Source organism: Peromyscus maniculatus, chromosome 23 (assembly GCF_049852395.1).
Source record: "Peromyscus maniculatus bairdii isolate BWxNUB_F1_BW_parent chromosome 23, HU_Pman_BW_mat_3.1, whole genome shotgun sequence".
In the NCBI taxonomy this organism is placed as follows: domain Eukaryota; kingdom Metazoa; phylum Chordata; class Mammalia; order Rodentia; family Cricetidae; genus Peromyscus; species Peromyscus maniculatus.
The window spans coordinates 14,618,559-14,633,598 of record NC_134874.1 but is presented as its reverse complement, the minus strand read 5'-3'; the positions used below and the strand labels follow the sequence as shown (position 1 = coordinate 14,633,598).

The 15,040-nt window shown below is 46.9% G+C and overlaps 1 protein-coding gene across 11 annotated transcripts in view; it reads left to right on the top strand.

Annotated features, from left to right (window-relative positions):
- Kdm2b (lysine demethylase 2B) overlaps positions 1 to 15,040 on the top strand; it is a 152,129-nt gene that overhangs the window by 38,534 nt on the left and 98,555 nt on the right. The window lies entirely within an intron of this gene.

Sequence of the window (15,040 nt, the reverse complement as noted above, 5' to 3'; positions counted from 1 at the left end):
ATGTTTCTCAATCCAATCGAATTGACAGTGAGATTAATCATCGCAATAAAAAGAGAAGATTAATCACCACAGCCTACATTTCTTACTAGACCTATTCCTAGGTAATTGGCTGTGTGTGTGTGTGTGTGTGTGTGTGTGTGTGTGTGTGTGTGTGTGTGTGCGCGCTGCACACACACATGTGGATATGAGTACCCATGACTGAGTATTTGGAGGCCAGAGCATGATAGCAGGTGCTCTGTCAGTCTCTTTCTTGTTATCTTAAGGCAGATTCTCTCCTGAGCGAGCAGCTTCCCATTTTCTCCAGCCTGGATCAGTAGGTAGCTTTAGGATCTGCCCGTCAGTGGGGAGGTTACATGTCTATGCTGATCTAGCTGGCTTTTTACAGGGGTGCTTGGGATTTGAATTCAGGACCTTGCATTTAGAGAGTAAGTGTTCTTATTCACTGAGCCACCTCCTTGGTCCCTGATATATATATATATATATATATATATATATATATATATATATATATATAAATATTATATATTAGATTGCTATTTTAAATTAGCCAGTTGTATTATCTTCTACTAATAGTAATTTCATTATTGTTTCTTTTTGAGATAGAGTTTCACCCTGTAGCCCAGGCTGGCGTTGAACTTGTGGCAGCCTCCTGCCCCAGCCTCCTGAATGCTACCACTATAGGTGTGAACCGCACGCACATCTCGGAATATCTATGGTATTTCTTCCCATCTTGGTGCCTTTCAGTTTATTTTCTGGTCTTGTGGAATTGGCTGGAATCTCCTATCAGCTTTTCCTTGCTGAATGACATAAGTAAACCAGCCTCTCTTGGAAGAACACGATGGAATGCCGTTGGTGACATTTGGTTCCACTCCAGTGACGGTCCGCAGCTGTACCACCTCATGGCACATCGCAATAGCTTGAGAACATATGGGTACAAATCACTGCCCTGCCATACAAGGAGGTGGTGTGCTGGGTGGGACCGGGCCAAGGCCATCGGAAATGTCCTCTCCAAGAACTAGCCAAGATCCCAGGAGAATTAACTAGGCCCTCCCACTCAGCTCTACAGGGTTTCACATAATCAAAGCTAGCTTCCGCCTCCATATGTAGTCAGGGCCAGCTTCGAACTCTCTATCTTCCTGCCGCTACTTCTGGGTGCTGGGATTACGAATGTGCATTGTTTTGCCTGGCTCCAACCCTTAAAACCTTCTAACATGTTTCCATCACCTCCATCCATTGCTGTTGTAGGGCCAAGCCTCACAAGTGTCTGTCTACAAGTTTATTTTATTTTTTATCATTTGTTTATTTTTTGGTGTGTGCGTTTGTATGGGTGCTTGCTGCCACAGGACACATGTGGAGTCAGAAGACATCTTAGAGGAAGGAGTTGGCGCCTTCCTGAGCCATGTGGACCCTAGGGATTGAACCCAGGTTGGTGTGCTTGGCAGTTAATGCTCCCATGCATTGGGCCATCCCACCAGCCCGATGGTTCATTTTAAAAAGCTCAGAGCCGGCCGTGATGGCGCACGCCTTTAATTCCAGCACTCAGGAGGCAGAGGCAGGAGGATCTCTGTGAGTTCGAGGCCAGCCTGGTCTACAGAGTTCCAAGAAAAGCGCAAAGCTACACAGAGAAACCCTGGCTCGAAAAACCAAAACCAAACAAACAAAAAAGAAAGAAAGAAGCAATCTGAATATTTCATAAGGAAATAGGAAAGATGAATGTCCTTGGGGTTGGGGATTTAGCTCAGTGGTAGAGCGCTGGGTTCGGTCCTCAGCTGGGGGGGTGGCAAGCTCACTTGGTAATCTTATTTTCTGTGGTGAGTATTTGCCTGCATGTATGTCTGTGCGCCACATGTATGCTTGGTACCTGCTGGGGCCAGAAGAGGGCGTCTGATCTTCTAGAAGTGGAGTTACAGATGGTCTGAGCCATCATGTGTGTGCTGGGGATATGTTTTCAGTTTGAGATTGGTTGAATCTGATCATTGGAATCTATAATTGTTCTCAAGAGTGTGTTGATGCTTTCTTTTCTAACTGCTTTGAGTCCTAGAGACACTGGGCCCTTGCTGGTTGACCGAGGGATGCATTTGGAGAAGGCTGGTTTTCCCACCACACCACACCACCATAACCTAGGGTGTTATCTGGCCTAGGGTCTTTGTCCTGGGCACTTCATTTTAAAACACTGGGGGCTATTTTTACATCTAGTATTTGGGAATTCAGGGGCTAAGGGGGCTGGGAAGAGAGAATTCTGAAGATTGATTGGTGGGGTCTTTAGATCAGAAAGGCCTCGAACTCAAAGAGATCCCCCTGTTTCTGCGCCCCCCCCCCCACACCTCTAACCCCAGGTACTTTCTTAGGAAAGGGACTGGGTCTTGGAGGGACGGGGTTTTTATGGTTAAGGAGCTTGCTTGTGTCTGTATTAGCTTTTTCTCTAAAGGAATATTGGAGACAACAGATGCTCTTTGGCCCCTTAAAAAACTAAACCAAACCAAACCAAAAAACAACAAGCTTCAGGAGAATTATTTCACTTGGTATTCACTGACCTAATTATAGTGACATCCCCTTGTCTCTTACTGACTGTTTACAGTTTGAGTTCATTCTGTTCTCCGCCCGTAATTCTGTGAATGAGTTGTTCAGTATGCCGGGTGGGGAAGCCCGAGGCTCAGAGGAAACGGCGACATCTCTGGTGGACGGTAGAGCCGGGTTCTGGCTCTTCATCTGGCTCCAGGCTTCTCTGTTCATTAGTGTCTCCCGTCTTTATTGTATTCTGTGTTGCCTGTGCCAAGTGGTTTTAGCGATACTGGGGATGTGGGCTCTGCTCTCGATGGGCCGAATTTAGAGGAAAGTCTATAAATTCTTTTTTTTTTTTTTTTAATATATTTTTATTTTTATGTGCATTTGTGTTTTTGCCATGGGTGTCGAGGTGCCCTGAAACTGGAGTTACAGACAGGTGTGAGCTGCCATGTGGGTGCTGGGAATTGAACTCGGGTCCTCTGGAAGAAGAGTCAGCGCTCTTAACCCCTAAGCCATCTCTCCAGCCCCCAAAAGTCTATAAATTCTTTAACTTGGGCATCTGAGGTGGCTGACTTATCCTTAGAACTCTTCGTGTGTTTGTGTATGTATATATGTGCACGTATGTGTACATATGTGCACAGGTACAGACTTCCATGAGGGTACAAAGGTCGGAGGTCGATGTTGTGTGTTTTTCTCCGTAAATTTGCAATTTATTTGTCATTTTTAATTCCTTAAAAATGACATTTGTTATTGTGTGTGTAGGAATGTGGGCCTTGGCACAAATGCGGAGACCAAGAGACAACTTTGAACCTTTCTCTCTTTCAACTTTGTGCCTGAACCCGGATGATCAGACTCAGGTCATCGGACTCGGCAGCCAGCCTTTACCTTCACTGGCTGTCCATTTTCTTTCAGATCCTTGTTCTCTCACTGAACCTGGAGCTCACCAACTGACTGGACCTGCTTCCGGACCCTCATGTTCCCACCTTCAAGCAGGGTGGACAGTCCCTCAGCCCTCCCCTGGCTTTTCCATGGGTAGAGTTGGAACGCTGGTCTTTACACCTGTGCGTCTAACACTGTACCCACCTGGCCATCTCCTCAGCCGCACCTTTTACTTACTTTAAAATGAAACAATTAACTTACTGGAGATAGTCTCATGTAGCCCAGGCTAGCCTTGAGCTCATTGTGTAGCAGAAGATGATTTTGAGCTTCTGATCCTCCTTCCTCTTTTTTTTCTTTTTCCTTTTTTTTTTTTTTGTTTTGGTTTGGTTTTGTCTTGTTCTTTTGAGACATGATTTCTCTGTGTAGCCCTGGCTGTCCTGGAACTCACTCTGTAGACCAGGCTGGATAGAACCCACAGAATATGCCTGTCTCTGTCCCGAGTGCTGGGATCAAAAACATGTTATGTCTAGTCTCCTTCCTTTTGTTTTTTCTTTTTAAAATTTTTCCTCTTTAAGGGAGTTTTTTAATTTCCTCTTTAAGGGCCTCTATCATCTTCTTAAAGTCATTTTTAGGATTGATTTCTTCTGCTTCTTTTGCCTTGGTATGTTCAGGTCTTGCAGGTGTAGAATCACTAGGTTCTGATGGTGTCATATAGGTCTTTATGTTGTTACCTGTATTTTTGCACTGGCATCTACTCATCTCTTCCTCCGCTCGGTGCAGGCGGTGTCTGTGTCTGGAGGTGTCTCTCTTGTTCCAATTGATAGTCTTGGTCCACTAGGAGTCCTTGGTTAAATTGTTGCTCTTGGGCTCTGTGTCTCCAGGAGCAGCTTAGTCCAATCAGTGTTAGTGGGTTCTGTCTCAGGAGCAGTTAGTTGTTCCCAGTTGGTGCAGGGTGTGCTTATGGCTCCAGTGGTTTTTAGGTTCATAGGGGTTGGGTTTTTTTTGGTTGGGGAGCAGGGACAAGTAGCTGTCTGGTCCCTGGGACTCCAATGGGTAGGGCCTAGGGGCTAGAGATTTAATCTGCCAGTCCGGAGATGGGGGCTTACCTGTTCCCAGTTGGTGTAGGGTAGGCTTATGATTCTGGTGATCTGGTTCTGTGGCTAGGTAGTGCTTCCTCCTGTGTTCTCAGGTCACGTTTTGCTCATTCGTCAACTCCTCAGCTGATCTTGTTTCCTCAGACTGGAGACTGTAGGATTCTGAATCCTCTCCTGAATGGATCTCAGTGGACCAGGTTGTTCAGTAGGGCAATCTCACCAACACTTCCAAGTTGTTGGGTTTCACAAGATCGGCAGCTGGGCCCTGGGTTGGCCTCAGGCAGAATGTTCGGATCCGTTCTGGTCGCGTTCCACAGAGATGGCTCCTTCCCTGGGTGCTGGGATTAAAGCTTTTTTTTTTTTTAATAAAATTTATTTATTTGTTATATATATAGCATATTTGCCTGCAGGCCAGGAGAGGGCACCAGATCTCATTACAGATGGTTGTGAGCCACCATGTGGTTGCTGGGAATTGAACTCAGGGCCTCTGGAAGAACAGTCAGTGCTCTTACTTAACCTCTGAGCCATCTCTCCAGGCCCTGTTCCAAGCTTTTTATTTTTTTTTTTTATTTTATTTTTTTAAATTACACTCATGATATTAATCACATTTGTGGTATTCATAGATTACATTTGCAGTATTCATTCAATTATATATATATATATATATATATATATATATATATATATATATATATATATATATATATATATATAATTTTAAATGTCGAATGTCATTTCTTGAAGCGGGTAGGAGGTCTTAAATACAGGCTTACAGCACAATGGGAGGACCCCGGAGGACAGAAGTTCACTACTGATGGTTTACAATCTTGCATCTAAGCTGTTAACGCCCATTATTCATGATACACAGACAAGGAACTTCCCTTAAGTATTCAGGAGGGTGGAACCTGGCAGGGAATTAGCATAGGGAGGATATCAAGGTCAAGGTCCACAAGCAAGGCAACAGTTACTCAAAATGGGGCCAGGGACCTGCAGGTCTCCCTTTTATTAAAAAATGAGTTTCTGGGGCTGGAGAGATGGCTCAGCGGTTAAGAGCACTAACTGTTCTTCCAGAGGTCCTGAGTTCAATTCCCAGCAACCACATGGTGGCTCACAACCATCTGTAATGAGATCTGGTGCCCTCTTCTGGCCTGCAGACATACATGCTGTATACATAATAAATAAATAAATCTTTAAAAAAAAATGAGCTTCTGACTTGGGTTTTGTGGGGACATGAGCAGGTCACCTTACCAGTCATGGAGATGCCTGCCCAGGCCACACAGGTGCTCTGTCTTAGGTTGGTGAGTGCCCCCCCCAGACATTACCCGTCTCTGAATACTCATTATCATACCGGCTCAATCATGTGTGAGTTGCATGGTTAATTGCTGCCAAAGATCTCAAAGTGGCACTGGGCTTGCCCAAGCTCTTAATCTCCATCTTTTCACTAACTTCTCAGCGGGTAAAAGTTCAGTTTCTGGTCTTTATTATGACTGCATCTCTACCACCGCTCTGCCTACCTCTGCCACCCTCTTTTTTTAATTTTTAAAAAAATTTTAGGTATATAGGTATTTTGCTTGTGTGTATATTTGTGTGCCAGGTGTTTTCAGTGCCCAAGGAGGTCAGAAGAGGGCATCAGATCTCCAGAACTGGAGGTGCAGAGGGTTGTTAGCCTCCTTCTGGTGCTAGGAATCTAACCTGGATCCTCTGGAAGAGTAGACAGTGCTCTTCACCAATGAGCCGTCCATCCAACCTCTCCTTTACTTTAGCTTTTTTAAAATAGGTTCTCTACGTAGCCCTGACTGCCCGTTTTGGAACTCTCTATGTAGATCAGGCTGGCCTCGAACTCACAGAGACCTGCCTGCCTCTGCTTCAGTGCTGGGATTAAAGGTGTGCGCCACTGCCCCAACTTCTTTCTTTTTTTTATATTTCTGGCTGTGAACCTCGCCTTTAATGGCTGAGCCATCTCTCTAGCCCAACCTCTTCCCTTTTTTGATACAAGTTTTACTATACATCCCAGGCTGGCCTCGAACTCTCAGCCCTCTTGCCTTGAGTCTCTTGATGGCTGGAATTGTCAACTTATGCACCATGCTTGGTTCAGATCTTTCAAAGCTTTGTTTAAAATTGTAGACTTTGGTAGATGGGTAAAGGCACTTACTGCCAAGCCTGATGAACAGGTTCAATCCTTAGGACCTACTTGGTGCGGACACACGTGTGTGCATACACACACATTAATGAATGTATTAAGAAAATTTTTTGGTGTAGGCTTTTGTTATTTGTTTGTTTAATTCTTTTAGTACCCGATATGCTGGGGATGGAACTCACGATCATTCTGAGTACCAGGCAAAGGCTTTACCACTGCCAGCACCGTCTCTTTCCAGGTTTAATCTGGGAAAAGGTTCTGAGCCTCCCTGTAGTCCTGCTTTCCCAGTTCACAAATGAGGTCTGAGGCCTGGCTCTCTGCCCGTGGAGTCGCTCAGATGGTCTGTGGCCATCTGCTTCAGATGTGGGCTTAAATTTCGGCGTGTGGAAGACGAGGCTTTTGTTGGATCCCAGAGGGAAAGTGACTCGGGTGTGGTGTAGGTTTTGTTTGGTTCCAGCTCCGTTAAATCTGAGCTCAAGACAGACGTCAAGGAAGGACAAGCAGCTGTGGAGGGTCCCAGCTGTCCCGAAGGGTAGACATGCAGGGCGGCCAGGGCACGAAGGCAGGAGCACTCAGAATCACGACCCCAAGAAGAGTTGTAGTATCGTATTCCTTGCCTGGTACTTTCACCCATCTCACAGATTTACTATGAAGTTAAATCCATAATCAAAGTCAGATTCCAGAGAAACTACACATACCCTCCTACTGTTTCTTCCCAGCATGAATCGCTGGCCTTTAGGGGTAGCTCCTTAAATAATAAGCACAGTGCTTCTTCACGCGTGATGGGGTCATAAAAGCATTGTAAGAGGAAAACAAGAGTCTATAATGCGTTTACAGTATCTGTGCTCCTGAACGTCACTGCCTAGCAACGGCACACTGTAGGGTACCAGCCCTTCAGCATCGTGATCACAGGGCTGAGTGGGAGCCTTGGCTGGCTGGTGCTGCCTTCTAAAAGTATTGGATTGCCTGGGAACAGATCAAAACTCAGAATTCAAAGTATGTTTTTTTGTTTTTTTTTTCTGAATGTGTTTTTCTTTTACACTGTCACAAAGCCGAAAAGTCATGTCTAGTCACCGTAAGTTGGAGACTGACATTAATAGCCTTATCATCTACCACTGATAGAGAAATATTATGAGCCGAGGATCTCGCCTAGCTTTTCTTTGTCCTGGTTTTGGGAAGTGAACCCAGTGCCTCAAACTTGCTGGGCAAGCACTGAGCGATACCTTTCCTCATGCCCACTTTATAGAAGTCAAAACTGAGGTTCAGGGCTGGTTATACCTCAGTGGTAAGAGTGCTTACCTACTCTGTAAACCCGAGCATAACAAAACAAAACAAAACAAAAAAATCTGGGGTTCAGAGTTATTTGTCCCTGATCAAAAAAACAGTGAGTAGAAGGACCAAGATTGTGCCTATCTGTGTGAACACAGAGGGTTTTTTGTTGGTTTGTTTCTGCTTTTTGTTTGTTTGGTTCTTTTGCCTGTTGAGACAGGGTCTCATAGCCCAGGATAGCCCTGCCTTTGTGGTGGTCCTCCTGCCCAGGCTCTGAGTGCTGAGGTTGCTGTCATACGGTCTGTGTTCATAACCTCTGTACAAGTGTCGTGGCTGGTCCAGCCTCCGTCATCCTGAAGGCTTCCTTGTTGCTGGCTTGGGTAACTTCTCTGATTTCCTTGCCTGGTAACATTTAGATCAGGGTTGTTGGTTAGTCTGCCTAAATTTGTGTGTTTTTTTTTTTGTTTCTCCTTTTTTAAAAAATACTTTAAATTTTATTTTGTTTGTATATGTGTCTGGGTGTATGGAGGTCAGGTGACAATTTCCTGGAGTCAGTTCTTTTTCTCAATCTCGATGTGCGTTCCAAGGATCAAACTCAAGATTCTATAGTTTGGCAACAAGTTCTTTACCCATCAAGCCGTCTGGCCTGCCTTGGATTTAGGTCTTATGCCTGCTGTCCATGAAGGGCAGAATTTGTTTGTTTGTTTTTCGAGACAAGGTTTCTCTGTCTCGTTTTGGTGCCTGTCCTGGAGCTCGCTCTATAGACCAGGCTGGCCTCGAACTCACAGATCTGCCTAGCTCTACCTCCCCAGTGCTGGGATGAAAGGCATGCACCACCGACGCCCGGCCGAAGGTCAGAATTTTGAGGCATGGCAACAGTCCTGGAGAGGTGTCAAGATGAGTGTCCAGAAGATATTTGGGCCTTTGCATCCATCTTCATAAATATCTAGATCTGGGGAGACTTGTCTTGAGTGGTACAGTGTCTACTTGGTCTGAATGACCAAAGTCTCTTTTCCTACACTCTTCAGTTTGGAACAGAGTCCTGGGAGCCCCCCACTACTGGGCTTACCATGTGCTTTTGATAATTCTGTCAGGACAGGAGGGGTGCTCCTAGTGTTCCCCTTTTACAGCTGAGGAATCCGAGACCCAGAGAGGCTCAGAAACATACCTAAGGTCTCACTGCTGGAAACTGTGGAGCAGAGGAGGGTACAAACCCGCACTTACTGTCCCATCTGATAAGTGTTACCCATGTGAGATGGATGAGTAGGTAATTCTAGGAGCAGTAGAAAAACCAGCTCTGAAGCCTCCTGGTGATTAATGGGGTTTCAGAGCTGTGATGTGGAACGTATCTGCATCCCTTCTAAAGCTCACAGGGAGTTTGGGGTCATTGCTTGTATGTGCTTCCTGTTAGCATCAAGGTGACTTTGGGTAGCCTCCTCCTGGCTGCGAGCCCATGACTCTTGGAGTTGACTGATAGAGCCTTCAGATCAGGGGCCACAGGGCTACAGACTTATTTCTGCAGCGGCAATCTGTTGGATTCATGTGAAGTCTGTGAGCCCGGAGAGCCAATGAGACCCAGAGGGAGGGCAGAGGAAGGAGAGCGTTGGTATTGGTAATCTACTGCCTGAGATCAGTTCTATTAACGTGGATCTAACGTCCTTGGGTACTGACTTGTGGCTGAACCATCTTTTCTGTCTCTTTGGGGTACTGTCCTTTCTAGCGCTGGGACTCGTCCTCAGAGACCCAGCTCTTTTGCTAATGTGGCAGATCTGAGTGTGAACCTGGGAAAAGAGATAATTGCTTTTTTTTTTTTTTCTTTTTGAGACATGGTCTCACTATGTAGCACATGTTGGCCTCAAACTCTTCATCCTCCTGCATGTGGGGATTACAGGGGTACAGACAGCTCAGGCTGACTGACAGACTCTCCTGTCCCCAATGGTCCCTTTACCCCTCTACTCCAACTTCCCTTAGTCACGCTGATGGAAAATTAGCTTAGTAACGAAGGCTGAGTGGATGGAGTATGTCAGTCCTAAGAGAGGTTCCTACACAAAGGACCTCACTCAATGGTTTTCGAAGAGAAATCCCAAGAATTTGGTTTGAATTCTGACTGTCTTCCTTGTCCTACGCAAACCTGGGCTGCTTGTTTTTAATTTGTGGATCTAATTCATGTCCTCGTTGAAGAAAGAGTTCTTTTCTTTTTTTTTTTTTTTTTGGTTTTTCGAGACAGGGTTTCTCTGTGTAGCTTTGTGCGTTTCCTGGAACTCGCTTTGTAGCCCAGGCTGGCCTTGAACTCACAGAGATCCGCCTGCCTCTGCCTCCCGAGTGCTGGGATTACAGGCGTGCGCCACCACTGCCCAGCTGAAGAAAGAGTTCTTTAGTAAAGGAAAAAAGTTAAAGTCGACTTCTTACTGTCTTTCCCTGGGCTCTGCAGTTGGGTTTATCGGGTTGATGTGACCCTAACCTTATCCAAGGCTCCTGGTACCATCCCAGGTGCCCAGAGGGGTCCTGGGTGCATTCCGAGGTGTCTCATGACCCACGGGATGGGAAGAAGTTAAGGACTCAACCTTCCTCTTGTTCACAGAGTTAGAGAGCCCAGGTGAGACTTGGGGGCTCATGGTTAAACCGTGGCTGCCAAGCCAGTGACCTGACTTCCTGTTCCTGGGACCCAGGTGGTGGGAGGAGACATCTACAAGCTGTTTTGTCTACAGTATTGTCTGTACAGCGTTCACATTCAGTGCCTCAGCTTGGCCTGACAGTGCCTCGGGGGCTGTAATGGTGATACTTTGTCTCCCTTCTCCTGCTGCCCAGCAAAAATACCCACCAACTGGATCCTGAGTGAAGTTAGGGTTGGAGAGGTGAACAGAATGGGAGGCTGTCTGAAGCGGGGGAGAGGATTTGTGGGTGCCAACTGCGGTTTCTTGCTCAAGTGGAACTCTGAGAAAACTTAACGGAAGGCCACTTGGTCTAGGCCCTTGGTCTGTTAAGAAACCAGCTTGAGTGTGGCCTGAATCTTCAGCAAAGACCAGGGATGCCCCCTGGTGGATGTACATCTTCCCAATGCAGCAGACACACAGCGGCTTTAGCTTGGATCTGCTTCCCTGGTGTCTTGAGGGCTGCAACTGGCCACTGGAAACGGGAGTCATGGAAGGCAAGGGTAATCTTTTTCAACCTTGCCATGCGATGAAAGTAGGCAGCATTTGCAGAGCCCGAGACCTGGTGTTGCATCAAATTAGCTTCAAATCTCAGCTCTGTACTGACTGGGCATGCTCGGGCAAGTTAAGTTGTCCAAGCGTCCAGTCTCTCCCGCGTCCACTGAGCGCAATGGGAGTTCTGTCTCACAGAGCAGTGGCCATGAAAATGGCCGTGGAGGGGGTGTGCCTGTGCTGACGAGCTCGGCCAGCGGCAGCGATGGTAATTGGTAGAAAGAGCATGTTCCAGGGGACACCAGTCATCGCTCCATGTGTGGCCGCGCTTTCCTCATTTGTAAAGCAGTCGGTTCAACTTTCCTTCAGGGTTGCTGCGAAAACCGGACCTTGAATCCAAGAGATAAGAACACCTGAGCTCTTCTGTGTGCTTGAGGAGTTATTTTTATAACAGCTTCTATTTCCTGGGAGGCATTTCACCAATACTAGCCATTGGCCTGTTACAGGGCAGTTCTCTACCCGGAGCTGGGCATGAGGCATTGAAAATGATGAGCTGTTAACTTGAATCAGCGTTCAGGTTCATCAAGAGCTGTTTGGTGCAAGGGTCGACGGACTTCTTGGAAAGAACCAGAGAGCAAATATTCAAGGCTTTGTGAGCGACGCACTTTGTGTCTGTTGCAGGCGCTCAGCTCTGTTGCTGTAGCTTGTGAGTGATACAGACCCAGTTGCCTGCTGGTCGGTGCCAAACAGACTTCTGTGTGGACTCAGGAATTCAAATTTCAGTCCTTGTCACAATTGTGAAATACTCTTTCCTGTCTACCACTGCATTGAAGAATGTCAAAAATGCTCTTCTGGGGACAGTGCTTAGAGGCGCTCAGAAATGGTCTGGCCTTAGACATGCAATCATTGTGGGGCTTCCTGCAATACAAAGAGAACTAGGTTGTCCCAAACCCCGGGAATAGGCTTGTTTACTCTTAGACCGAGAAGGTCAGGAAAACATTGAAGTCTGCGTGTTGTTGTGTGTGAAGGCAGACTTGGAGCACTTCTTGCCAGGAGACCTGAAGTTCTTAGGAAGTTGTCCAGGCCACAGAACATGTGTGCTAGTATCTGTGACGGGATGGAGTGTGCTTTCATTATGAAGGAGCAGAAAAATCGGTATGAAGGTGTTGAAGGCACATGCCGAGTCAGAACGCGAGATAAATGTGAAGCTTTTAAATTAGAGGAATAAAAATCAAGTCTCAGCCAGAAGGCAGAGGCAGGTGGATCCCTGTGAGCTGAAGGCCAGTCAGTCACAAGGTGAGACCCTGTCTCAAGAAATAAAATAAATCAAGGATTAAAAAATAATAATGATAAAGGAGCTGAATATGGCTATGCACTCTTTTAATCACAGCATTTGTTATTTTTGTTTTGTTTTGTTTTGTTTTGTTTTTGAGACAGGGTTTCTCTGTGTAGCCCTGGATGTCCTGGAACTCGCTCTGTAGACCAGGCTGGCCTCAAACTCAGAGAAATCTGACTGCCCCTACCTACCTCCTGAGTTCTGGGATTAAGGCCGTGTGCCACCACCGCTTGGCCTCGTCCTGAGTTTTGAGGCCAACCTCGTCTACGTATCAAGTTCTGGGGCCAGGCAGGGCTATAGATAGCAAGATCCTGTTTTTAAAAAGGAATAAACAAAGACCAAGAAAGCAGCAGAATCACACATGGTGGTATGGCTGTGTAGTCCCAGAAGTCGGGAGAGCCGGGCAGGAGGGTCTGAAGTTCAAGATCCTTCTGGGCCGTGTAGGGAGATCTGTCTTTGGGGGGAAAAAAAAGCTTGGCGTATCCTCCATGCTTGTGATCTCAGCATTTGGGAGACAGAAGCAGGAAGATCAAGAGTTCACGTTCCTTCTGGGCTGCATTGTTGAGACCAGCCTGAACTACAGGAGTCACTGGCTTAAAAACCCAAACCAAACAGAAAAGCAGGCTGTGGGCTGGATCAGCGGCTGGCCCCGAGGTGGCCGTGTGCCAGCCCTAGGTGAATGGAGCTGTAACCTTGGGGGTTGCAGCGAATAAAGGGATTCAACTTCGGTGGTTGTTGAGTGTTTCTAAGTCTCCATGCACCATGTATTCCTCACCAGAGATAGTGAGGAGTTAGGGTCCTTTCAGACCAGATGGTGGGTTTTCTACCGCAGTCCTGTTCGTTTGGAGTATGACACGCCGGAGCTGCTAGCCTCCTTAATAAATCACCAAGAACTTGGCAGGCTACATTGCGTCTGTGTTCTCCCTCTTCAAGGTTCAGTCATTTCCTCCTCCAGGGCTGAAGTTCCAGAGACACCCCTCTTCCCATTTCACAGATGGGCAAAGGCAGGCTGAAGGTTTGCTTGTCGGAAGGACCTGGGCCCAACCTGGAGGGTTTCTGTCTCTGTTCAGAGCTTTTCCTCGGGGATGCTGTGAGAGGCCGTGATGGAAGGCTGGACTGTCCTCACCAGGAGGCACGTGCTCTTTTCATTGCGCCACCATTGAGAGGTGGCATGGTGTCCCTAGCTCATGCGTGTACCGGGCCCCTTTCTCCAGATTCCTGTTAGAGAACAGTGAGGTGCCTGCACCCATGGAACAGTGGGGAAGAAAGACAGGAGAACAGTATCGGCTTCAGCAGTCACGGTCGGTGCTGGGGTTAACGGAGCATCAGTGTTCTGGACTCTGTGCCAGTTACTTAAGGAATCGTGTGATTTCTCTTCCCCATCGGCACGTCGGTCTGACAAGTTCAAGGCCGAGGTTCAAAGAAACCAAGTTATCTGCCAACTTGAATGAGACTTTTTTTTTCTTCTTAGATTTTTTTTTTTTTTTTTTTTTTTTTTTTTTAGACAGGGTCCCGTATTATGGTCTCGACTTGCCTAGAACTCTCTGTGTAAGACATGCTGGCCTTGAACTCATGCTGATCCTCCTGCCTCACTCAGCCTCCCGAGTGTTGGCATTGCTGGTGTGTACCACCTCCCTGGTTGATGCGATACTTGAGCCTCCAATTGGCACTTTGTGTGTATTAGGCGAGGATGGTACCAATTGAGCCAGATTTCTAGTTCCAGAAATGAGACCTTGTGTGAATGTCTTTGTGTGTGTGTGTGTGTGTGTGTGTGTGCGCGCCAGCCTATCTTTAGAGGCCAATAGACAACTGTGGGTATCTTTCTTAAGGAGTCATCTACCTTGTTTTTATAAGGCAGAGCTTCTCACTCACGTGAAGCTCAGTGAGTGTAGGCTAAGCTGACTGGCCAGAGCGCCCCATTGGTTTCTGCCTCCCCTGCAGTGGGGATAACAAGGGCACACCATCACACATGGCTTTTTTAGGTGCGTTCTGGGGATGGAACTCACGCTTTCATGCAAATTGAGTCATCATCTCCTTAGCCCCCAGTGAGACTTTATTTTAGAAACCATTGTTTTTATTTTAAAAATTAGTTTGTAGCCGGGTGGTGGTGGTGCACGCCTGTAATCCCAGCACTCGGGAGGCAGAGGCAGGTGGATCTCTGTGAGTTCGAGGCCAGCCTGGTCTACAAATTGAGTCCCAGGAAAGGCACAAAGCTACACAGAGAAACCCTGTCTCGGAAAAAAAAAAAAAAAATTAATTTGCATGTGTTTCTGTGTACTAGTGTATTGCCTGCATACATGTATGTGTACCATGTGCCTGTGGAGGCCAGAAGTGGGCGTCAGATTCTGTGGAACTGGAGTTAAAGGTGGTCGTCATGAACCACGGTGTGGAGTGCTGCTTACTGGCTTGATCCCCATGGATTTTTCAGTTTGCTTGTTTGTTTTGTTTTGTTTTTTTCAAGGCAGGGTTTCTCTGTGAAACAGTCCTGGCTGTCCTGGAACTCTGTAGACCAGGCTGGCCTCGAACTCACAGAGATCCTCCTGCCTCTGCCTCCTGAGTGCTGGGATTAAAGGCGTGCGCCACCACCGCCCGGCTTCATTTTACTTTATTATAGAGCCCAGGATCATCAGCCCAGGGGTGGCCCTGCCCACAGTGGGCATGGCCCTCTCCCATGACC